Genomic DNA, 25,767 nt, shown 5'->3' with positions numbered 1-25,767 from the left:
TTACAGGAAGGTAGAATCTATTGAGTTGTAAGTGATATGAACGTTTCATGATGATAGCACTTTCCTAAGGGGGTCAAACCATGTCCCAAAGGTCACCGGATCTGGTGTCACTTTAAAGAAGTAGTCCAGTTACACATTTGTGGGCTTATAACTTGGCTTCTGAATGTCCTAGAGAGATCAGGTTTGTTTTATTATACTCCAATCAACAGCCCCTACAACCACAAAAAGGAATGGAGTCATTAGCACTTATGGTTTGTAAATGGCACCCAGAATTATGTTGCACGAAACACAATTTCACATCATTCTGGGTTCATTTCTGTAAAAACAAGGTCCAATCAGGCTGAAACGTCACAGGAAGGTAGAATGTATTGAGTTGTAAGTGATCTGAACGTTTCATGATGATAGCACTTTCCTAAGGGGGTCAAACCATGTCCCAAAGGTCACCGGATCTGGTGTCAATTTAAAGAAGTAGTCCAGTTACACATTTGTGGGCTTATAACTTGGCTTCTGAATGTCCTAGAGAGATCAGGTTTGTTTTAATGTACTCCAATCAACAGCCCCTACAACCACAAAAAGGAATGGAGTCATAAGCACTTATGGTTTGTAAATGGCACCCAGAATTATGTTGCACGAAGCACAATTTCACATCATTCTGGGTCCATTTGTGTGAAAACAAGGTCCAATCAGGCTGAAACGTTACAGGAAGGTAGAATCTATTGAGTTGTAAGTGATGGAACGTGAGGAAATATGGGTTTTCTATCACAAAGGTGGTGCTGGACGCAGCTAGGTCAAAGCTGTGTCATTGAGAACTTTCATCCACAGATTAAGTCCTGAACGCCAGCGAGTCTGGGAGGAAACCATAACATCAGCCACCTGCAGTCTACCAGAAGATGTGTTTACATGAGTTGTACCCAGACCAAGTCAAAACATAAAGTTTAAACTTCTTTTTCTTGATTTTAATGTTAGAATAACCATTATCATTTTGCTCATTATAAATGTGTTTAATCAAATGAATGGTTCTTATGCTTTGGGGTAATTATACTGGCTTAATGAATCCATAATTAGATAGTGTTGAGAATGTTTGGTACTGACCTTCACACTCAAGCACACAAACATTCACACACACCCACACACACCTTCCCACAGTAAACTCCAGACACATTTGATGACGCACATGTTTTGCTTTGAGAAGAGAAAAGTTTTTGGTAAGTTTTCAGTCTTTTGATTCAGTTCGTGTTGGACAACGAAAGAGTGTGGACCTGAAAACCGAAAGGGGGGCAGAGCCGGCTGGCTCGTTTCTCCCCCCCCCCCCCCCCCCCCCCCCCTTTCACGCTGTTTCTGCCAAGCCAGGCAGAATAGCTGAATCGCAACTTCTAATGCAGACTTATTACCGAGTCTTTTGATTTCTGAGTGAATTAACTTAAGAAAGCGCGTCGACAAAACGCTTTACCGTCAACGTGTACCGAGGACAACTCTGGACCGGTTCGCAGCGCATCTTTGTCTTCTTTGCCAGCCAAGGTGCCCTGGAGGAAACATCCTAAGGTGACGTCCCGGGTCCAACAGAGGGTCCGATTTTCGGTGAGGCAAAACACGACAGATAGCGTTTTGATGCATCTTTTCCACTAAACCTAAGTTTATTCAAACCATCACTTTTCACTCAGACACCTGTTTCTTCCTGAAGCAAAATCAGATGCACACACACATCCATCTCATCTCATATCACCAGCACAATTCACAACATTCTCAATCTTCATAAATTCATCAGCAGAAGGTCTATTTGAGCCAGAACAGCATATCAACTGTTAAAAAGATTGTCCCACAAAGTTACCAATGTTGATTGTATTTCCTGTTTGTCAATTTCAAAATCATTAGTTTATTTTGATGAATTAAAACTTTTAATTGTGAAACTGGTTTCCTCATTGAACTGAAACACAGACACTCAGATATTATCGTCAGTTTATCGATGAAAACAACCTTTGAGTCTTCTGAACAATATAAAATTTGGTTATTGATTTATTAAAATTAATATTCCGAATTAATACGTAGCATGGTTTCTCTTTCATAAAAGAGCATAAATCCATAACGCTACATTAATGGCGAGCGTATCCAGACTTCTATATCTGCGATTTATCTGATTTCTAACATCTAAAAGCTACGAACAGCGCCTTTCTCTGTGTTTCACTTTGATGTCTTATTTTGAAAAACCGGAAATTGTTCCGCTGAAGTCACTCTTCCGGGAGACGTCCGGGTGATAACTTGACGGAGAAGAACTCCGATCTCAAATTGACCGCAAATTACAGACCTAACTTTGATTTATCCCATCTTCGCCTTCGGAGCGAACGTGTGAGTTGTGCTTTTGACTAAATTCTGTCCATTTTGACGCGCAGCCGCGTCTCTAATCTAACCTCAGGTCGGAAAGCTACGTTTCCGCTCTGACCATTGCTGGGTGAGCTACCGTGAGCAGCTTATCCTCAGTTCCTAAAATTATCACTAAATTCTCCGAACCTCCGAACCGAGACTAAATTCTCGGACACCTTTCGTCTCAGTGTGTTGACACTGTGGGCGAGCTATTGTGGAAAATACTTCCATTGCATGGGCGACTGATAGAAGCCGAATGTAAATGGAATGCTCGGTGACACCTACCGTAGCTTGATCGCTAGGTAAACGTTGTAAAGCGAAGCATGGCCGTCACGCGTTACTGCATTCAGATTGCGTAAGCTTTTTAAAGTCCGTATTAAAAGTGGAGCGAGATGCCTACTTGTTAATCGGGAAAATTTAAGTCTGGCCGCTACAGACAAAGAACGCTAGGCCTGGCCGGAGAGCTAAGCTAGCAAGCCACAGTTAGACAAATAGGGCACGCGTCCTGTTATATTGTCAAACCATTTCTGGCACAGTCAGTCTGTGTCCTCACAAAACCCGCATTGGCGGTGATTCTTGTGAATCGCTACGGTGTGTAGAATCTACAGTTTGCTACGTTTGTCCGTCTGTTACCAACACGGCAACGTAGGGTTTATTATTTTTTATTTTTATTTTGGACCGGTGGACGGGTCGGCTTTCACAGCCTCCGTCGCTCGGTTCCATGCCTTTTTCTTCCAACTTGTGAAGTTGTGTGTATTCATTTCTCTATAAACAATTCCTTGTTTTACCCTGTGTCATAAAGTTAAGTAGGCTACGGACAGTCCTTGTTTGTGTGAGACATATTAAGGAATCTGCCCGGAGTTTTACGTCGGCTCAGAAGGTAAAAACGCGAGTTGCTCTGAACTTAATGGGGGATGGACGAGACACGACAAAATCTTTCTTGCACTGTTACACCTGATGTAAGGTTCTCTGACGTTCTGCTTCCAGAACATGCCATGACGCAGGAGACTGTTCACCGGCCGAGCATCCCTGGTCCCTCCGCCCGCCCGAACGGGCCCGTTTTAGGCGGGTGCCGCCGGTCGGGAGCAGTGGGGACTAGTGGCTGGGGTTCGGTGCCAGCTGCACTGGGTCGGAGGTGGTTCTGGTCTGCAATTCATGACATGAATTCAAACAACATGCTGTTTACAGTCATAACGCTTTTTCTTTACTTTTATTTCTTCCAGGGGGTCAAAAACCCACCATCAACATCAAGGTTTGAAATAAACAACACTTTCTCTGCTACTTTTAAGCTGAATAAATCTCTTGAGCCTATGGTTAACCTCTCTGACAAACAGGTTGTGCTTAACCCTTTGGTTCCTAATGTTTCTCCTCTGTCATCCATGTTAAAGGCTGAACATCTCTCCAGCATGCGTGTGAAATCTTCAGGCTGTGACCCACCGCTTCAGTCAGAGGTCTGTTTTACTCGTCAGTCCGCCTCATGCACAAACCAGCTTCTTTATCGGGGCGTGATGGAAACGTCAGCCGCCGTGAAACACTTGTGGTCTCCGGACGGAGCTACCATGCCATTTAAGGGGTTTGTGCCCGGACATCTTGACCTTTATGAGAATGACCTTGTCACTTTTCAGTTTGTGACCTCTGCTAATACGGTGGCCAATTCCTTTCTCCTTTCACAGGGGTGTGACTTAGTCTCGGGCCTCTGTGCTCTCTTCCTGTGATTTCTCTTACAGGTGACCACGACGACGCAGAAATCCCTGCAGGTTCCAGTAGCCGAGTGGTCAGTGGCGATATTGAAGGTGGCTCGGTGGTTGCAGCGCACACCTCTCTCACGGGCTCGGGAAGACCACCCGGCCCGGGAGGTGTAGGTGCGTGCAGTGATGCTCTGCTCGGGGCCCCTCCTGACAAAAGGGGGGTGCCGAGTGGCACTGAGTTTTCCGTTGCGGACTTCAGGCTGTTCGGGGGAAACCCTCCTCCGAGCGGGCGGGTCATTGCAGGAATCGACACTGACCTTCCACCAATTCAGCTGACGACATTGACCTCTGACCCGGAGTTAGGTGCTGCACCTTCTACGGGGCGGAATTCGAGTCAGTCTGTAACTACTCTGGTTAAACCGGGTTTTTCTGATTCTGTGTGGGAACCTCCATCATTCTTGGGAATAAAGTATTCTTAGCTTCAGTTTTCAGGACAGACCATGTTCCTAAAGCTAGTGTCATGTCTGTATCTGATTCTAAACATGGCTAGGTTTGCTTTGACACCCGTGACACAACCATCCTTGGATCACTCCTTTTCAGAACCTCCAAGTCCAACACCTCCAGGTCTTTGGACATCTGAATACCTACTCTTTCAGCACGATTCAGGTGACAATGTGCATCTTCTTGGTAATAGGGCTTTTAAGAGCTTAAGAACTGTTTGTTATGCTTCTCCTGTCTCACAGACATGGCATAGGTTTGAGCAACAAAAGGGGGGTGGAGAGACTCCTCCTGCGTTGCGAGCATCATTTTCGCATTTCCAGTTCACTACTACTTCTGATCACAACAAAGTCGCCTCCGTAAAGCTGCAACACAACTTTGAGCAGGTAAAATCAGGTTCTGATCTAACAGCTAAACCATCAGCTTCACTCGTGTTCCGGACGGAACCCTCAGGTAAATTCAAACAAGTTTCCCTGTGGGTTCGTAACACAAGATACAAACAGTTTGATAACCAAATCGCTTATGAGCCTGCTCCCACAGATACGTCCAAACTCGTGTCTCTGTGGGTCCGCAATACCAGATTCAAAACGCTTACTGCACAACTCTATTCTGACCGACTCTATTCTGACCGGATTCTTTTCCACTGACTGGTGGACCGTTACAAATTCTCTCGTTTGTGGGATGAATTTTTAACAAATGTGATATCCTTTGAATTTTTTTTTCAGGTTACCTGCCTCCAGCCAGGGTCCTGTTACTAACTCTCATCTTTAGGAATTACTAACCTACTGATTTACATTTTTAGAACTGATTTACATCTCTATCTTTTTATTAGTGCTTTGTCTAGCATGATTATATTTGATTACAAATTTAATTTTATTTTGTTTCTATTTCCCTTAAAGGGCCACAAGCCAATTTGCCCTTCATTTTCATGATTATTTATTTTATATATATGCCTTTAATTAGTGCAGCCTGCTGAGTTTCACATATCAGTTAGGATTTGCTTTCTTTTATTTGTGTTTTCTCTGCATCACGTTTTTACATGACATGTAGAGCAGGGTGCAGAACATTTCTTCTTTAGATAATTCACAGAAGGCATCCACATTTTCCCAGAGGCACCCATAGATAGGTTTTGATTTATTTCTTTGTTTTGCATCAAATGCTATCTATCGTGTGGGCTGTCTCACTTTGTCTCCTTCTCCGAGCTCGTATGGACTACATCCCATCAGAGGGGTCGTCTTCACCATCCTTCAACTGGTTTCCTGTCGCATGGGGCTTCGGTCGTGGTTCGAGATGGGTCGGGGTCTGCGCTGGACTTCGCCTGGACTACGCCTGAGGAATACATCACCTGCCCAGCTCTGTGTGGCACACGAGCTGCGTATCCTTTGCATACCTTTGCATTATTGCTAATGAAAATTAACTGCTATTGAAATAGCTCTGCTTTCAAGATTCCCTAAGTGGATTACTTTACAATGATTGCAACAGTTTTGGCCTTAATCATCTGATCAGGATAGACTCCCTTCTACACGTGACCTGTTGTGATGCTTCATCGTTCCTGCCTTCATCTGGGATGTCTACCTTCACGTGTACATCACGTGATTGTGGTTGTGACGTCAGGTGGCCTCTGCTTGACCACCATGTCGTCACAAAAAGGGGGGACTGTAACGTGAGGAAATATGGGTTTTCTATCACAAAGGTGGTGCTGGACGCAGCTAGGTCAAAGCTGGGTCATTGAGAACTTTCATCCACAGATTAAGTCCTGAATGCCAGCGAGTCTGGGAGGAAACCATAACATCAGCCACCTGTGCCCTACCAGAAGATGTGTTTACATGAGTTGTACCCAGACCAAGTCAAAACATAAAGTTTAAACTTCTTTTTCTTGATTTTAATGTTAGAATAACCATTATCATTTTGCTCATTATAAATATGTTTAATCAAATGAATGGTTCTTATGCTTTGGGGTAATTATAATGGCTTAATGAATCCATAATTAGATAGTGTTGAGAATGTTTGGTACTGACCTTCACACTCAAGCACACAAACATTCACAACCACCCACACACACCTTCCCACAGTAAACTCCAGACACATTTGATGACGCACATGTTTTGCTTTGAGAAGAGAAAGGTTTTTGGTAAGTTTTCAGTCTTTTGATTCAGTTCATGTTGGACAACGAAAGAGTGTGGACCTGAAAACCGAAAGGGGGGCAGAGCCGGCTGGCTCGTTTCTCCCCCCCCCCCCCCCCCCCCCTTTCACGCTGTTTCTGCCAAGCCAGGCAGAATAGCTGAATCACAACTTCTAACGCAGACTCATTACCGAGTCTTTTGATTTCTGAGTGAATTAACTTAAGAAAGCGCGGCGACAAAACGCTTTACCATCAGTGTATACCGAGGACAACTCTGGACCGGTTCGCAGCACATCTTTGTCTTCTTTGCCAGCCAAGGTGCCCTGGATGAAACATCCTAAGGTGACGTCCCGGGTCCAACAGAGGGTGCGATTTTCAGTGAGGCAAAACACGACAGATAGCGTTTTGATGCATCTTTTCCACTAAACCTAAGTTTATTCAAACCATCACTTTTCACTCAGACACCTGTTTCTTCCTGAAGCAAAATCAGATGCACACACACATCCATCTCATCACATATCACAAGCACAATTCACAACATTCTCAATCTTCATAAATTCATCAGCAGAAGGTCTATTTGAGCCAGAACAGCATATCAACTGTTAAAAAGATTGTCCCACAAAGTTACCAATGTTGATTGTATTTCCTGTTTGTCAATTTCAAAATCATTAGTTTAATTTGATGAATTAAAACTTTTAATTGTGAAACTGGTTTCCTCATTGAACTGAAACACAGACACTCGGATATTATCGTCAGTTTATCGATGAAAACAACCTTTGAGTCTTCTGAACAATATAAAATTTGGTTATTGATTTATTAAAATTAATATTCCGAATTAATACGTAGCATGGTTTCTCTTTCATAAAAGAGCATAAATCCATAAAGCTACAGTGATCTGAACGTTTCATGATGATAGTACTTTCCTAAGGGGGTCAAACCATGTCCCAAAGGTCACCGGATCTGGTGTCAATTTAAAGTAGTAGTCCAGTTACACATTTGTGGGCTTATAACTTGGCTTCTGAATGTCCTAGAGAGATCAGGTTTGTTTTAATGTACTCCAATCAACAGCCCCTACAACCAAAAAAAGGAATGGAGTCATTAGCACTTCTGGTTTTTAAATGGCACCCAGAATTATGTTGCACGAAGCACAATTTCGCATCATTCTGGGTCCATTTGTGTGAAAACAAGGTCCAATCAGGCTGAAACGTTACAAGAAGGTAGAATTTATTGATTTGTAAGTGATATAAACGTTTCATGATGATCGCACATTCCTATAGGGGGTCAAACCATGTCCCAAAGGTCACCGGGCCTCGTGTCACTTTAAAGAAGTAGTCCAGTTACACCTTTGTGGGCTTATAACTTGGCTTCTGAATATCCTAGAGAGGTCAGGTTTGTTTTAGTGTACTCCAATTAACAGCCCCTATTACCTCAAAAAGGAATGGAGTCATTAGCACTTCTGGTTTTTAAATGGCACCCAGAATTATGTTGCACGAGCACAATTTCACATCATTCTGGGTCCATTTGTGTGAAAACAAGGTCCAGTCAGGCTGAAACGTTACAGGAAGGTAGAATCTATTGAGTTGTAAGTGATCTGAACGTTTCATGATGACGCACATTCCTAAGTGGGTCAAATCATGTCCCAAAGGTCACCGGATGTGGTGTCACTTTAAAGAAGTAGTCCAGTTACACCTTTGTGGGCTTATAACTTGGCTTCTGAATGTCCTAGAGAGATCAGGTTTGTTTTAGTGTACTCCAATCAACAGCCCCTACAACCACAAAAAGGAATGGAGTCATTAGCACTTATGGTTTGTAAATGGCACCCAGAATTATGTTGCATGAAGCACAATTTCACATCATTCTGGGTTCATTTGTGTGAAAACAAGGTCCAATCAGGCTGAAACGTTACAGGAAAGTAGAATCTATTGAGTTGTAAGTGATCTGAACGTTTCATGATGATAGCACTTTCCTAAGGGGGTCAAACCATGTCCCAAAGGTCACCGGGCCTGGTGTCACTTTAAAGAAGTAGTCCAGTTACACATTTGTGGGCTTATAACTTGGCTTCTGAATATCCTAGAGAGGTCAGGTTTGTTTTAGAGTACTCCAATTAACAGCCCCTATTACCTCAAAAAGGAATGGAGTCATTAGCACTTATGGTTTTTAAATGGCACCCAGAATTATGTTGCACGAAGCACAATTTCACATCATTCTGGGTCCATTTGTGTGAAAACAAGGTCCAGTCAGGCTGAAACGTTACAAGAAGGTAGAATCTATTGAGTTGTAAGTGATCTGAACGTTTCATGATGATCGCACATTCCTAAGTGGGTCAAACCATGTCCCAAAGGTCACCGGATCTGGTGTCACTTTAAAGAAGTAGTCCAGTTACACCTTTATGGGCTTATAACTTGGCCTCTGAATGTCCTAGAGAGATCAGGTTTGTTTTAGTGTACTCCAATCGACAGCCCCTACAACCACAAAAAGGAATGGAGTCATTAGCACTTATGGTTTGTAAATGGCACCCAGAATTATGTTGCACGAAGCACAATTTCACATCATTCTGGGTCCATTTGTGTGAAAACAAGGTCCAGTCAGGCTGAAACGTTACAGGAAGGTAGAATCTATTGAGTTGTAAGTGATCTGAACGTTTCATGATGATCGCACATTCCTAAGTGGGTCAAACCATGTCCCAAAGGTAACCGGATGTGGTGTCACTTTAAAGAAGTAGTCCAGTTACACCTTTGTGGGCTTATAACTTGGCTTCTGAATGTCCTAGAGAGATCAGGTTTGTTTTAGTGTACTACAATCAACAGCCCCTACAACCACAAAAAGGAATGGAGTCATTAGCACTTATGGTTTGTAAATGGCACCCAGAATTATGTTGCATGAAGCACAATTTCACATCATTCTGGGTTCATTTGTGTGAAAACAAGGTCCAATCAGGCTGAAAAGTTACAGGAAAGTAGAATCTATTGAGTTGTAAGTGATCTGAACGTTTCATGATGATAGCACTTTCCTAAGGGGGTCAAACCATGTCCCAAAGGTCACCGGGCCTGGTGTCACTTTAAAGAAGTAGTCCAGTTACACATTTGTGGGCTTATAACTTGGCTTCTGAATATCCTAGAGAGGTCAGGTTTGTTTTAGAGTACTCCAATTAACAGCCCCTATTACCTCAAAAAGGAATGGAGTCATTAGCACTTATGGTTTTTAAATGGCACCCAGAATTATGTTGCACGAAGCACAATTTCACATCATTCTGGGTCCATTTGTGTGAAAGCAAGGTCCAGTCAGGCTGAAACGTTACAAGAAGGTAGAATCTATTGAGTTGTAAGTGATCTGAACGTTTCATGATGATCGCACATTCCTAAGTGGGTCAAACCATGTCCCAAAGGTCACCGGATCTGGTGTCACTTTAAAGAAGTAGTCCAGTTACACCTTTATGGGCTTATAACTTGGCCTCTGAATGTCCTAGAGAGATCAGGTTTGTTTTAGTGTACTCCAATCGACAGCCCCTACAACCACAAAAAGGAATGGAGTCATTAGCACTTATGGTTTGTAAATGGCACCCAGAATTATGTTGCATGAAGCACAATTTCACATCATTCTGGGTTCATTTGTGTGAAAACAAGGTCCAATCAGGCTGAAACGTTACAGGAAAGTAGAATCTATTGAGTTGTAAGTGATCTGAACGTTTCATGATGATAGCCCTTTCCTAAGGGGGTCAAACCATGTCCCAAAGGTCACCGGGCCTGGTGTCACTTTAAAGAAGTAGTCCAGTTACACATTTGTGGGCTTATAACTTGGCTTCTGAATATCCTAGAGAGGTCAGGTTTGTTTTAGAGTACTCCAAATAACAGCCCCTATTACATCAAAAAGGAATGGAGTCATTAGCACATATGGTTTTTAAATGGCACCCAGAATTATGTTGCACGAAGCACAATTTCACATCATTCTGGGTCCATTTGTGTGAAAAAAGGTCCAGTCAGGCTGAAACGTTACAAGAAGGTAGAATCTATTGAGTTGTAAGTGATCTGAACGTTTCATGATGATCGCACATTCCTAAGTGGGTCAAACCATGTCCCAAAGGTCACCGGATCTGGTGTCACTTTAAAGTAGTCCAGTTACACCTTTGTGGGCTTATAACTTGGCTTCTGAATGTCCTAGAGAGATCAGGTTTGTTTTAGTGTACTCCAATAAACAGCCCCTACAACCACAAAAAGGAATGGAGTCATTAGCACTTATGGTTTGTAAATGGCACCCAGAATGATGTTGCACGAAGCACAATTTCACATCATTCTGGGTTCATTTGTGTGAAAACAAGGTCCAATCAGGCTGAAACGTTACAGGAAGGTAGAATCTATTGAGTTGTAAGTGTTCTGAACGTTTTATGATGATATCACTTTCCTAAGGGGGTCAAACCATGTCCCAAAGGTCACCGGATCTGGTGTCAATTTAAAGAAGTAGTCCAGTTACACATTTGTGGGCTTATAACTTGGCTTCTGAATGTCCTAGAGAGGTCAGGTTTGTTTTAGAGTACTCCAATTAACAGCCCCCATTACCCCAAATAGGAATGGAGTCATTAGCAATTATGGTTTTTAAATGGAACCTAGAATTATGTTGCACGAAGCACAATTTCACATCATTCTGGGTTCATTTGTGTGAAAACAAGGTCCAATCAGGCTGAAAGGTTACAGGAAGGTAGAATCTATTGAGTTGTAAGTGATCTGAACGTTTCATGAGGATAGCACTTTCCTAAGGGGGTCAAACCATGTCTCAAAGGTCACCGGATCTGGTGTCAATTTAAAGAAGTGGTCCCGTTACACATTTGTGGGCTTATAACTTGGCTTCTGAATGTCCTAGAGAGATCAGCTTTGTTTTAGTGTACTCCAATCAACAGCCCCTACAACCACAAAAAGGAATGGAGTCATTAGCACTTATGGTTTGTAAATGGCACCCAGAATTATGTTGCACAAAGCACAATTTCACATCATTCTGGGTCCATTTGTGTGAAAACAAGGTCCAATCAGGCTGAAACGTTACAAGAAGGTAGAATCTATTGAGTTGTAAGTGATCTGAACGTTTCATGATGATCGCACATTCCTATAGGGGGTCAAAACATGTCCCAAAGGTCACAGGGCCTGGTGTCACTTTAAAGAAGTAGTCCAGTTACACCTTTGTGAGCTTATAACTTGGCTTCTGAATATCCTAGAGAGATCAGGTTTGTTTTAGTGTACTCCAATCAACAGCCCCTACAACCACAAAAAGGAATGGAGTCATAAGCACTTATGGTTTGTAAATGGCACCCAGAATTATGTTGCACGAAGCACAATTTCATATCATTCTGGGTCCATTTGTGTGAAAACAAGGTCCAATCAAGCTGAAACGTTACAAGAAGGTAGAATCTATTGAGTTGTAAGTGATCTGAACGTTTCATGATGATAGCACTTTCCTAAGGTGGTCAAACCATGTCCCAAAGGTCACCAGGCCTGGTGTCACTTTAAAGAAGTAGTCCAGTTACACCTTTGTGGGCTTATAACTTGGCTTCTGATTATCCTAGAGAGGTCAGGTTTGTTTTAGAGTACTCCAATTAACAGCCCCTATTACCTCAAAAAGGAATGGAGTCATTAGCACTTATGGTTTTTAAATGGCACCCAGAATTATGTTGCACGAAGCACAATTTCACATCATTCTGGGTCCATTTGTGTGAAAACAAGGTCCAATCAGGCTGACACGTTACAGGAAGGTAGAATCTATTGAGTTGTAAGTTATCTGAACGTTTCATGATGATCGCACATTCCTAAGTGGGTCAAACCATGTCCCAAAGGTCACCGGATCTGGTGTCACTTTAAAGAAGTAGTCCAGTTACACCTTTGTGGGCTTATAACTTGGCTTCTGAATGTCCTAGAGAGATCAGGTTTGTTTTAGTGTACTCCAATCAACAGCCTCTACAACCACAAAAAGGAATGGAGTCATTAGCACTTATGGTTTGTAAATGGCACCCAGAATTATGTTGCATGAAGCACAATTTCACATCATTCTGGGTTCATTTGTGTGAAAACAAGGTCAAATCAGGCTGAAACGTTACAGGAAAGTAGAATCTATTGAGTTGTAAGTGATCTTAACGTTTCATGATGATAGCACTTTCCTAAGGGGGTCAAACCATGTCCCAAAGGTCACCGGGCCTGGTGTCACTTTAAAGAAGTAGTCCAGTTACACATTTGTGGGCTTATAACTTGGCTTCTGAATATCCTAGAGAGGTCAGGTTTGTTTTAGAGTACTCCAATTAACAGCCCATATTACCTCAAAAAGGAATGGAGTCATTAGCACATATGGTTTTTAAATGGCACCCAGAATTATGTTGCACGAAGCACAATTTCACATCATTCTGGGTCCATTTGTGTGAAAACAAGGTCCGGTCAGGCTGAAACGTTACAAGAAGGTAGAATCTATTGAGTTGTAAGTGATCTGAACGTTTCATGATGATCGCACATTCCTAAGTGGGTCAAACCATGTCCCAAAGGTCACCGGATCTGGTGTCACTTTAAAGAAGTAGTCCAGTTACACTTTTGTGGGCTTATAACTTGGCTTCTGAATGTCCTAGAGAGATCAGGTTTGTTTTAGTGTACTCCAATCAACAGCACCTACAACCACAAAAAGGAAAGGAGTCATTAGCACTTATGGTTTGTAAATGGCACCCAGAATGATGTTGCACGAAGCACAATTTCACATCATTCTGGGTTCATTTGTGTGAAAACAAGGTCCAATCAGGCTGAAACGTTACAGGAAGGGAGAATCTATTGAGTTGTAAGTGATCTGAACGTTTCATGATGATAGCACTTTCCTAAGGGGGTCAAACCATGTCCCAAAGGTCACCGGATCCGGTGTCAATTTAAAGAAGTAGTCCAGTTACACATTTGTGGGCTTATAACTTGGCTTCTGAATGTCCTAGAGAGGTCAGGTTTGTTTTAGAGTACTCTAATTAACAGCCCCCATTACCCCAAATAGGAATGGCGTCATTAGCAATTATGGTTTTTAAATGGAACCCAGAATTATGTTGCACGAAGCACAATTTCACATCATTCTGGGTTCATTTGTGTGAAAACCATGTTCAATCAGGCTGCAACGTTACAGGAAGGTAGAATCTTTTGAGTTGTAAGTGATCTGAACGTTTCATGATGATAGCACTTTCCTAAGGGGGTCAAACCATGTCTCAAAGGTGACCGGATCTGGTGTGAATTTAAAGAAGTGGTCCAGTTACACATTTGTGGGCTTATAACTTGGCTTCTGAATGTCCTAGAGAGATCAGGTTTGTTTTAGTGTACTCCAATCAACAGCCCCTACAACCACAAAAAGGAATGGAGTCATTAGCACTTATGGTTTTTAAATGGCACCCAGAATTATGTTGCACAAAGAACAATTTCACATCATTCTGAGTTCATTTGTGTGAAAACAAGGTCCAATCAGGCTGAAACGTTACAGGAAGGTTGAATCTATTGAGTTGTAAGTTATCTGAACGTTTCATGATGATAGCACTTTCCTAAGGGGGTCAAACCATGTCCTAAAGGTCACCGGATCTGGTGTCACTTTAAAGAAGTAGTCCAGTTACACCTTTGTGGGCTTATAACTTGGCTTCTGAATGTCCTAGAGAGATCAGGTTTGTTTTAGTGTACTCCAATCAACAGCCCCTACAACCACAAAAAGGAATGGAGTCATTGGCACTTATGGTTTGTAAATGGCACCCAGAATGATGTTGCACGAAGCACAATTTCACATCATTCTGGGTTCATTTGTGTGAAAACAAGGTCCAATCAGGCTGAAACGTTACAAGAAGGTAGAATCTATTGAGTTGTAAGTGATCTGAACGTTTCATGATGATCGCACATTCCTAAGTGGGTCAAACCATGTCCCAAAGGTCACCGGGCCTGGTGTCACTTTAAAGAAGTAGTCCAGTTACACATTTGTGGGCTTATAACTTGGCTTCTGAATATCCTAAAGAGGTCAGGTTTGTTTTAGAGTACTCCAATTAACAGCCCCTATTACCTCAAAAAGGAATGGAGTCATTAGCACTTCTGGTTTATAAATGGCACCCAGAATTATGTTGCATGAAGCACAATTTCACATCATTCTGGGTCCATTTGTGTGAAAACAAGGTCCAATCAGGCTGAAACGTTACAAGAAGGTAGAATCTATTGAGTTGTAAGTGATCTGAACGTTTCATGATGATCGCACATTCCTAAGTGGGTCAAACCATGTCCCAAAGGTCACCGGATCTGGTGTCACTTTAAAGAAGTAGTCCAGTTACACATTTGTGGGCTTATAACTTGGCTTTTGAATATCCTAAAGAGGTCAGGTTTGTTTTAGAGTACTCCAATTAACAGCCCCTATTACCTCAAAAAGGAATGGAGTCATTAGCACTTCTGGTTTATAAATGGCACCCAGAATTATGTTGCACGAAGCACAATTTCACATCATTCTGGGTTCATTTGTGTGAAAACAAGGTCCAATCAGGCTGAAACGTTACAAGAAGGTAGAATCTATTGAGTTGTAAGTGATCTGAACGTTTCATGATGATCGCACATTCCTATAGGGGGTCAAACCAAGTCCCAAAGGTCACCGGGCCTGGTGTCACTTTAAAGAAGTAGTCCAGTTACACATTTGTGGGCTTATAACTTGGCTTTTGAATATCCTAAAGAGGTCAGGTTTGTTTTAGAGTACTCCAATTAACAGCCCCTATTACCTCAAAAAGGAATGGAGCCATTAGCACTTCTGGTTTATAAATGGCACCCAGAATTATGTTGCATGAAGCACAATTTCACATCATTCTGGGTCCAATTGTGTGTAAACAAGGTCCAATCAGGCTGAAACGTTACAAGAAGGTAGAATCTATTGAGTTGTAAGTGATCTGAACGTTTCATGATGATCGCACATTCCTAAGTGGGTCAAACCATGTCCCAAAGGTCACCGGATCTGGTGTCACTTTAAAGTAGTAGTCTAGTTACACCTTTGTGGGCTTATAACTTGGCTTCTGAATGTCCTAGAGAGATCAGGTTTGTTTTAGTGTACTCCAATCAACAGCCCCTACAACCACAAAAAGGAATGGAGTTATTAGCACTTACTGTTTGTAAATGGCACCCAGAATTATGTTGCATGAAGCACAATTTCACATCATTCTGGGTTCATTTGTGTGAAAACAAGGTCCAATCAGGCTGAAACGTCACAGTAAAGTAGAATCTATTGAGTTGTAAGTGACCTGAATGTTTCATGATGATAGCACTTTCCTAAGGGGGTCAAACCATGTCCCAAACGTCACCGGGCCTGGTGTCACTTTAAAGAAGTAGTCCAGTTACACCTTTGTGGGCTTATAACTTGGCCTCTGAATGTCCTAGAGAGATCAGGTTTGTTTTAGTGTACTCCAATCAACAGCCCCTACAACCACAAAAAGGAATGGAGTCATTAGCACTTATGGTTTGTAAATGGCACCCAGAATTATGTTGCATGAAGCACAATTTCACATCATTCTGGGTTCATTTTTGTGAAAACAAGGTCCAATCAGGCTGAAACGTTACAGGAAAGTAGAATCTATTGAGTTGTAAGTGATCTGAACGTTTCATGATGATAGCACTTTCCTAAGGGGGTCAAACCATGTCCCAAAGGTCACCGGGCCTGGTGTCACTTTAAAGAAGTAGTCCAGTTACACATTTGTGGGCTTATAACTTGGCTTCTGAATATCCTAGAGAGGTCAGGTTTGTTTTAGAGTACTCCTATTAACAGCCCCTATTACCTCAAAAAGGAATGGAGTCATTAGCACAAATGGTTTTTAAATGGCACCCAGAATTATGTTGCACGAAGCACAATTTCACATCATTCTGGGTTCATTTGTGTGAAAACCATGTCCAATCAGGCTGCAACGTTAACAGAAGGTAGAATCTTTTGAGTTGTAAGTGATCTGAACGTTTCATGATGATAGCACTTTCCTAAGGGGGTCAAACCATGTCTCAAAGGTCACCGGATCTGGTGTCAATTTAAAGAAGTGGTCCAGTTACACATTTGTGGGCTTATAACTTGGCTTCTGAATGTCCTAGAGAGATCAGGTTTGTTTTAGTGTACTCCAATCAACAGCCCCTACAACCACAAAAAGGAATGGAGTCATTAGCACTTATGGTTTTTAAATGGCACCCAGAATTATGTTGCACAAAGAACAATTTCACATCATTCTGAGTTCATTTGTGTGAAAACAAGGTCCAATCAGGCTGAAACGTTACAGGAAGGTAGAATCTATTGAGTTGTAAGTTATCTGAACGTTTCATGATGATAGCACTTTCCTAAGGGGGTCAAACCATGTCCTAAAGGTCACCGGATCTGGTGTCACTTTAAAGAAGTAGTCCAGTTACACCTTTGTGGGCTTATAACTTGGCTTCTGAATGTCCTAGAGAGATCAGGTTTGTTTTAGTGTACTCCAATCAAAAGACCCTACAACCACAAAAAGGAATGGAGTCATTAGCACTTATGGTTTGTAAATGGCACCCAGAATGATGTTGCACGAAGCACAATTTCACATCATTCTGGGTTCATTTGTGTGAAAACAAGGTCCAATCAGGCTGAAACGTTACAAGAAGGTAGAATCTATTGAGTTGTAAGTGATCTGAACGTTTCATGATGATCGCACATTCCTATAGGGGGTCAAACCATGTCCCAAAGGTCACCGGGCCTGGTGTCACTTTAAAGAAGTAGTCCAGTTACACATTTGTGGGCTTATAACTTGGCTTTTGAATATCCTAAAGAGGTCAGGTTTGTTTTAGAGTACTCCAATTAACAGCCCCTATTACGTCAAAAAGGAATGGAGTCATTAGCACTTCTGGTTTATAAATGGCACCCAGAATTATGTTGCAAGAAGCACAATTTCACATCATTCTGGGTTCATTTGTGTGAAAACAAGGTCCAATCAGGCTGAAACGTTACAAGAAGGTAGAATCTATTGAGTTGTAAGTGATCTGAACGTTTCATGATGATCGCACATTCCTAAGTGGGTCAAACCATGTCCCAAAGGTCACCGGATCTGGTGTCACTTTAAAGAAGTAGTCCAGTTACACATTTGTGGGCTTATAACTTGGCTTTTGAATATCCTAAAGAGGTCAGTTTTGTTTTAGAGTACTCCAATTAACAGCCCCTACAACCACAAAAAGGAATGGAGTCATTAGCACTTATGGTTTGTAAATGGCACCCAGAATGATGTTGCACGAAGCACAATTTCACATCATTCTGGGTTCATTTGTGTGAAAACAAGGTCCAATCAGGCTGAAACGTTACAAGAAGGTAGAATCTATTGAGTTGTAAGTGATCTGAACGTTTCATGATGATCGCACATTCCTATAGGGGGTCAAACCATGTCCCAAAGGTCACCGGGCCTGGTGTCACTTTAAAGAAGTAGTCCAGTTACACATTTGTGGGCTTATAACTTGGCTTTTGAATATCCTAAAGAGGTCAGTTTTGTTTTAGAGTACTCCAATTAACAGCCCCTATTACCTCAAAAAGGAATGGAGTCATTAGCACTTCTGGTTTATAAATGGCACCCAGAATTATGTTGCATGAAGCACAATTTCACAGCATTCTGGGTCCATTTGTGTGAAAACAAGGTCCAATCAGGCTGAAACGTTACAAGAAGGTAGAATCTATTGAGTTGTAAGTGATCTGAACGTTTCATGATGATCGCACATTCCTAAGTGGGTCAAACCATGTCCCAAAGGTCACCGGATCTGGTGTCACTTTAAAGAAGTAGTCCAGTTACACATTTGTGGGCTTATAACTTGGCTTCTGAATGTCCTAGAGAGATCAGCTTTGTTTTAGTGTACTCCAATCAACAGCCCCTACAACCACAAAAAGGAATGGAGTCATTAGCACTTATGGTTTGTAAATGGCACCCAGAATTATGTTGCATGAAGCACAATTTCACATCATTCTGGGTCCATTTGTGTGAAAACAAGGTCCAATCAGGCTGAAACGTTACAAGACGGTAGAATCTATTGAGTTGTAAGTGATCTGAACGTTTCATGATGATCGCACATTCCTAAGGGGGTCAAACCATGTCCCAAAGGTCACCGGATCTGGTGTCACTTTAAAGAAGTAGTCCAGTTACACATTCGTGGGCTTATAACTTGGCTTCTGAATTTCCAAGAGAGATCAGGTTTGTTTTAGTGTACTCCAATCAACAGCCCCTACAACCACAAAAAGGAATGGAGTCATTAGCACTTATGGATTGTAAATGGCACCCAGAATTATGTTGCACGAAACACAATTTCACATCATTCTGGGTCCATTTGTGTGAAAACAAGGTCCAATCAGGCTGAAACTTTACAAGAAGGTAGAATCTATTGAGTTGTAAGTGATCTGAACGTTTCATGATGATCGCACATTCCTATAGGGGTCAAACCATGTCCCAAAGGTCACCGGGCCTGGTGTCACTTTAAAGAAGTAGTCCAGTTACACCTTTGTGGGCTTATAACTTGGCTTCTGAATATCCTAAAGAGGTCAGGTTTGTTTTAGAGTACTCCAATTAACAGCCCCCATTACCCCAAAAAGGAATGGAGTCATTAGCACTTATGGTTTTTAAATGGCACCCAGAATTATGTTGCACAAAGTACAATTTCACATCATTCTGCGTTCATTTGTGTGAAAACAAGGTCCAATCAGGCTGAAACGTTACAGGAAGGTAGAATCTATTGAGTTGTAAGTGATCTGAACGTTTCATGATGATAGCACTTTCCTAAGGGGGTCAAACCATGTCCTAAATGTCACCAGATCTGGTGTGACTTTAAAGAAGTAGTCCAGTTACACCTTTGTGGGCTTATAACTTGGCTTCTGAATGTCCTAGAGAGGTCAGGTTTGTTTTAGTGTACTCCAATCAACAGCCCCTACAACCACAAAAAGGAATGGAGTCATTAGCACTTATGGTTTGTAAATGGCACCCAGAATTATGTTGCACGAAGCACAATTTCACATCATTCTGGGTTCATTTGTGTGAAAACAAGGTCCAATCAGGCTGAAACGTTACAAGAAGGTAGAATCTATTGAGTTGTAAGTGATCTGAACGTTTCATGATGATCGCACATTCCTATAGGTGGTCAAACCATGTCCCAAAGGTCACCGGGCCTGGTGTCACTTTAAAGAAGTAGTCCAGTTACACATTTGTGGGCTTATAACTTGGCTTTTGAATATCCTAGAGAGGTCAGGTTTGTTTTAGAGTACTCCAATTAACAGCCCCTATTACCTCAAAAAGGAATGGAGTCATTAGCACTTATGGTTTTTAAATGGCACCCAGAATTATGTTGCACAAAGCACAATTTCACATCATTCTGGGTCCATTTGAGTGAAAACAAGGTCCAATCAGGCTGAAACGTTACAGGGAGATAGAATCTATTGAGTTGTAAGTGATCTGAACGTTTCATGATGATCGCACATTCCTATAGGTGGTCAAACCATGTCCCAAAGGTCACCGGGCCTGGTGTCACTTTAAAGAAGTAGTCTAGTTACACCTTTGTGGGCTTATAACTTGGCTTCTGAATATCCTAAAGAGGTCAGGTTTGTTTTAGAGTACTCCAATTAACAGCCCCCATTACCCCAAAAAGGAATGGAGTCATTAGCACTTATGGTTTTTAAATGGCACCCAGAATTATGTTGCACAAAGCACAATTTCACATCATTCTGGGTCCATTTGAGTGAAAACAAGGTCCAATCAGGCTGAAACGTTACAGGGAGATAGAATCTATTGAGTTGTAAGTGATCTGAACGTTTCATGATGATTGCACTTTCCTAAGGGGGTCAAACCATGTCCTAAAGGTCACCGGATCTGGTGTCACTTTAAAGTAGTCCAGTTACACCTTTGTGGGCTTATAACTTGGCTTCTGAATGTCCTAGAGAGATCAGGTTTGTTTTAGTGTACTCCAATCAACAGCCCCTACAATCACAAAAAGGAATGGAGTCATTAGCACTTATGGTTTGTAAATGGCACCCAGAATTATGTTGCACGAAGCACAATTTCACATCATTCTGGGTTCATTTGTGTGAAAACAAGGTCAAATCAGGCTGAAACGTTACAGGAAGGTAGAATCTATTGAGTTGTAAGTGATCTGAACGTTTCATGATGATAGCACTTTCCTAAGGGGGTCAAACCATGTCCCAAAGGTCACCGGATCTGGTGTAAATTTAAAGAAGTAGTCCAGTTACACATTTGTGGGCTTATAACTTGGCTTCTGAATGTCCTAGAGTGATCAGTTTTGTTTCAGAGTACTCCAATCAACAGCCCCTACAACCACAAAAAGGAATGGAGTCATTAGCACTTATGGTTTATAAATGGCACCCAGAATTATGTTGCATGAAGCACAATTTCACATCATTCTGGGTCCACTTGTGTGAAAACAAGGTCCATTCAGGCTGAAACGTTACAAGAAGGTAGAATCTATTGAGTTGTAAGTGATCTGAACGTTTCATGATGATCGCACATTCCTATAGGGGGTCAAACCATGTCCCAAAGGTCACCGGGCCTGGTGTCAGTTTAAAGAAGTAGTCCAGTTACACCTTTGTGGGCTTATAACTTGGCTTCTGAATGTCCTAGAGAGGTCAGGCTTGTTTTAGTGTACTCCAATCAACAGCCCTTACAACCACAAAAAGGAATGGAGTCATTAGCACTTATGGTTTGTAAATGGCACCCAGAATTATGTTGCACGAAGCACAATTTCACATCATTCTGGGTCCATTTGTGTGAAAACAAGGTCCAATCAGGCTGAAACGTTACAAGAAGGTAGAATCTATTGAGTTGTAAGTGATCTGAACGTTTCATGATGATCGCACATTCCTATAGGGGGTCAAACCATGTCCCAAAGGTCACCGGGCCTGGTGTCACTTTAAAGAAGTAGTCCAGTTACACATTTGTGGGCTTATAACTTGGCTTTTGAATATCCTAGAGAGGTCAGGTTTGTTTTAGAGAACTCCAATTAACAGCCCCTATTACCTCAAAAAGGAATGGAGTCATTAGCACTTATGGTTTGTAAATGGCACCCAGAATTATGTTGCACGAAGCACAATTTCACATCATTCTGGGTCCATTTGTGTGAAAACAAGGTCCAATCAGGCTGAAACGTTACAAGAAGGTAGAATCTATTGAGTTGTAAGTGATCTGAACGTTTCATGATGATCGCACATTCCTATAGGGGGTCAAACCATGTCCCAAAGGTCACCGGGCCTGGTGTCACTTTAAAGAAGTAGTCCAGTTACACATTTGTGGGCTTATAACTTGGCTTCTGAATATCCTAGAGAGGTCAGGTTTTGTTTTAGAGTCCTCCAATTAACAGCCCCTATTACCTCAAAAAGGAATGGAGTCATTAGCACTTATGGTTTTTAAATGGCACCCAGAATTATGTTGCACGAAGCACAATTTCACATCATTCTGGGTCCATTTGTGTGAAAACAAGGTCCAATCAGGCTGAAACGTTACAAGAAGGTAGAATCTATTGAGTTGTAAGTGATCTGAACGTTTCATGATGATCGCACATTCCTAAGGGGGTCAAACCATGTCCCAAAGGTCAACGGATCTGGTGTCACTTTAAAGAAGTAGTCCAGTTACACATTTGTGGGCTTTTAACTTGGCTTCTGAATGTCCTAGAGAGATCAGGTTTTTTTAGTGTACTCCAATCAAGAGCCCCTACAACCACAAAAAGGAATGGAGTCATTAGCACTTATGGTTTGTAAATGGCACCCAGAATTATGTAGCACGAAGCACAATTTCACATCATTCTGGGTCCATTTGTGTGAAAACAAGGTCCAATCAGGCTGAAACGTTACAAGAAGGTAGAATCTATTGAGTTGTAAGTGATCTGAACGTTTCATGATGATCGCACATTCCTATAGGGGGTCAAACCATGTCCCAAAGGTCACCGGGCCTGGTGTCACTTTAAAGAAGTAGTCCAGTTACACATTTGTGGGCTTATAACTGTGCTTCTGAATGTCCTAGAGAGATCAGGTTTGTTTTAGTGTACTCAAATCAACAGCCCCTACAACCACAAAAAGGAATGGAGTCATTAGCACTTATGGTTTGTAAATGGCACCCAGAATTATGTTGCACGAAGCACAATTTCACATGATTCTGGGTCCATTTGTGTGAAAACAAGGTCCAATCAGGCTGAAACGTTACAAGAAGGTAGAATCTATTGAGTTGTAAGTGATCTGAACGTTTCATGATGATAGCAATTTCCTAAGGGGGTCAAACCATGTCCCAAAGGTCACCGGGCCTGGTGTGACTTTAAAGAAGTAGTCCAGTTACACCTTTGTGGGCTTATAACTTGGCTTCTGAATGTCCTAGAGAGGTCAGGTTTGATTTAGTGTACTCCAATCAACAGCCCCTACAACCACAAAAAGGAATGGAGTCATTAAAACTTATGGTTTTTAAATGGCACCCAGAATTATGTTGCACGAAGCACAATTTTACATCATTCTGGGTCCATTTGTGTGAAAACAAGGTCCAATCAGGCTGAAACGTTACAAGAAGGTAGAATCTATTGAGTTGTAAGTGATCTGAACGTTTCATGATGATTGCACATTCCTATAGGGGGTCAAACCATGTCCCAAAGGTCACAGGGCCTGGTGTCACTTTAAAGAAGTAGTCCAGTTACACAATTGTGGGCTTATAACTTGGCTTCTGAATATCCTAGAGAAGTCAGGTTTGTTTTAGAGTACTCCAATTAACAGCCCCTATTACCTCAAAAGGGAATGGAGTCATTAGCACTTATGGTTTTTAAATGGCACCCAGAATTATGTTGCACGAAGCACAATTTCACATCATTCTGGGTCCATTTGTGTGAAAACAAGGTCCAATCAGGCTGAAACGTTACAAGAAGGTAGAATCTATTGAGTTGTAAGTGATCTGAACGTTTCATGATGATCGCACATTCCTAAGGGGGTCAAACCATGTCCCAAAGGTCACCGGATCTGGTGTCACTTTAAAGAAGTAGTCCAGTTACACATTTGTGGGCTTATAACTTGGCTTCTGAATGTCCTAGAGAGATCAGGTTTGTTTTAGTGTACTCCAATCAACAGCCCCTACAACCACAAAAAGGAATGGAGTCATTAGCACTTATGGTTTTTAAATGGCACCCAGAATTATGTTGCACAAAGCACAATTTCACATCATTCTGGGTCCATTTGTGTGAAAACAAGGTCCAATCAGGCTGAAACGTTACAGGGAGGTATAATTTATTGAGTTGTAAGTGATCTGAACGTTTCATGATGATAGCACTTTCCTAAGGGGGTCAAACCATGTCCTAAAGGTCACCGGATCTGGTGTCACTTTAAAGTAGTCCAGTTACACCTTTGTGGGCTTATAACTTGGCTTCTGAATGTCCTAGAGAGATCAGGTTTGTTTTAGTGTACTCCAATCAACAGCCCCTACAATCACAAAAAGGAATGGAGTCATTAGCACTTATGGTTTGTAAATGGCACCCAGAATTATGTTGCACGAAGCACAATTTCACATCATTCTGGGTTCATTTGTGTGAAAACAAGGTCAAATCAGGCTGAAACGTTACAGGAAGGTAGAATCTATTGAGTTGTAAGTGATCTGAACGTTTCATGATGATCGCACATTCCTATAGGGGGTCAAACCATGTCCCAAAGGTCACCGGGCCTGGTGTCACTTTAAAGAAGTAGTCCAGTTACACCTTTGTGGGCTTATAACTTGGCTTCTGAATGTCCTAGAGAGGTCTGACTTGTTTTAGTGTACTCCAATCAACAGCCCCTACAACCACAAAAAGGAATGGAGTCATTAGCACTTATGGTTTGTAAATGGCACCCAGAATTATGTTGCACAAAGCACAATTTCACATCATTCTGGGTCCATTTGTGTGAAAACAAGGTCCAATCAGGCTGAAACGTTACAAGAAGGTAGAATCTATTGAGTTGTAAGTGATCTGAACGTTTCATGATGATCGCACATTCCTATAGGGGGTCAAACCATGTCCCAAAGGTCACCGGGCCTGGTGTCACTTTAAAGAAGTAGTCCAGTTACACATTTGTGGGCTTATAACTTGGCTTTTGAATATCCTAGAGAGGTCAGGTTTGTTTTAGAGTACTCCAATTAACAGCCCCTATTACCTCAAAAAGGAATGGAGTCATTAGCACTTATGTTTTGTAAATGGCACCCAGAATTATGTTGCACGAAGCACAATTTCACATCATTCTGGGTCCATTTGTGTGAAAACAAGGTCCAATCAGGCTGAAACGTTACAAGAAGGTAGAATCTATTGAGTTGTAAGTGATCTGAACGTTTCATGATGATCGCACATTCCTATAGGGGGTCAAACCATGTCCCAAAGGTCACCGGGCCTGGTGTCACTTTAAAGAAGTAGTCCAGTTACAGATTTGTGGGCTTATAACTTGGCTTCTGAATATCCTAGAGAGGTCAGGTTTTGTTTGAGAGTACTCCAATTAACAGCCCCTATTACCTCAAAAAGGAATGGAGTCATTAGCACTTATGGTTTTTAAATGGTACCCAGAATTATGCTGCACGAAGCACAATTTCACATCATTCTGGGTCCATTTGTGTGAAAACAAGGTCCAATCAGGCTGAAACGTTACAAGAAGGTAGAATCTATTGAGTTGTAAGTGATCTGAACGTTTCATGATGATTGCACATTCCTAAGGGGGTCAAACCATGTCCCAAAGCTCAACGGATCTGGTGTCACTTTAAACAATTAGTCCAGTTACACATTTGTGGGCTTATAACTTGGCTTCTGAATGTCCTAGAGAGATCAGGTTTGTTTTAGTGTACTCCAATCAACAGCCCCTACAACCACAAAAAGGAATGGAGTCGTTAGCACTTATGGTTTGTAAATTGCACCCAGAATTACGTTGCACGAAGCACAATTTCACATCATTCTGGGTCCATTTGTGTGAAAACAAGGTCCAATCAGGCTGAAATGTTACAAGAAGGTAGAATCTATTGAGTTGTAAGTGATCTGAACGTTTCATGATGATCGCACATTCCTATAGGGGGTCAAACCATGTCCCAAAGGTCACCGGGCCTGGTGTCACTTTAAAGAAGTAGTCCAGTTACACATTTGT

General features: G+C 41.8%; 1 long non-coding RNA gene across 1 annotated transcript; it reads left to right on the top strand.

Moving 5' to 3' along the window:
* The first annotated feature begins 2,177 nt into the window (after positions 1 to 2,177).
* Positions 2,178 to 6,774, top strand: LOC139063416 (uncharacterized). The gene is made up of 4 exons (XR_011516781.1): positions 2,178 to 2,343; positions 3,346 to 4,712; positions 4,790 to 5,919; positions 6,051 to 6,774. It is a non-coding gene; the product is annotated as an uncharacterized lncRNA (long non-coding RNA).
* Positions 6,775 to 25,767: the final 18,993 nt, after the last annotated feature.

This window comes from Nothobranchius furzeri, chromosome 15 (genome assembly GCF_043380555.1).
Source record: "Nothobranchius furzeri strain GRZ-AD chromosome 15, NfurGRZ-RIMD1, whole genome shotgun sequence".
Classification (NCBI taxonomy): domain Eukaryota; kingdom Metazoa; phylum Chordata; class Actinopteri; order Cyprinodontiformes; family Nothobranchiidae; genus Nothobranchius; species Nothobranchius furzeri.
Note: the sequence above shows the minus strand (reverse complement) of the source record. Positions and strands in the feature narration are given on the sequence as shown.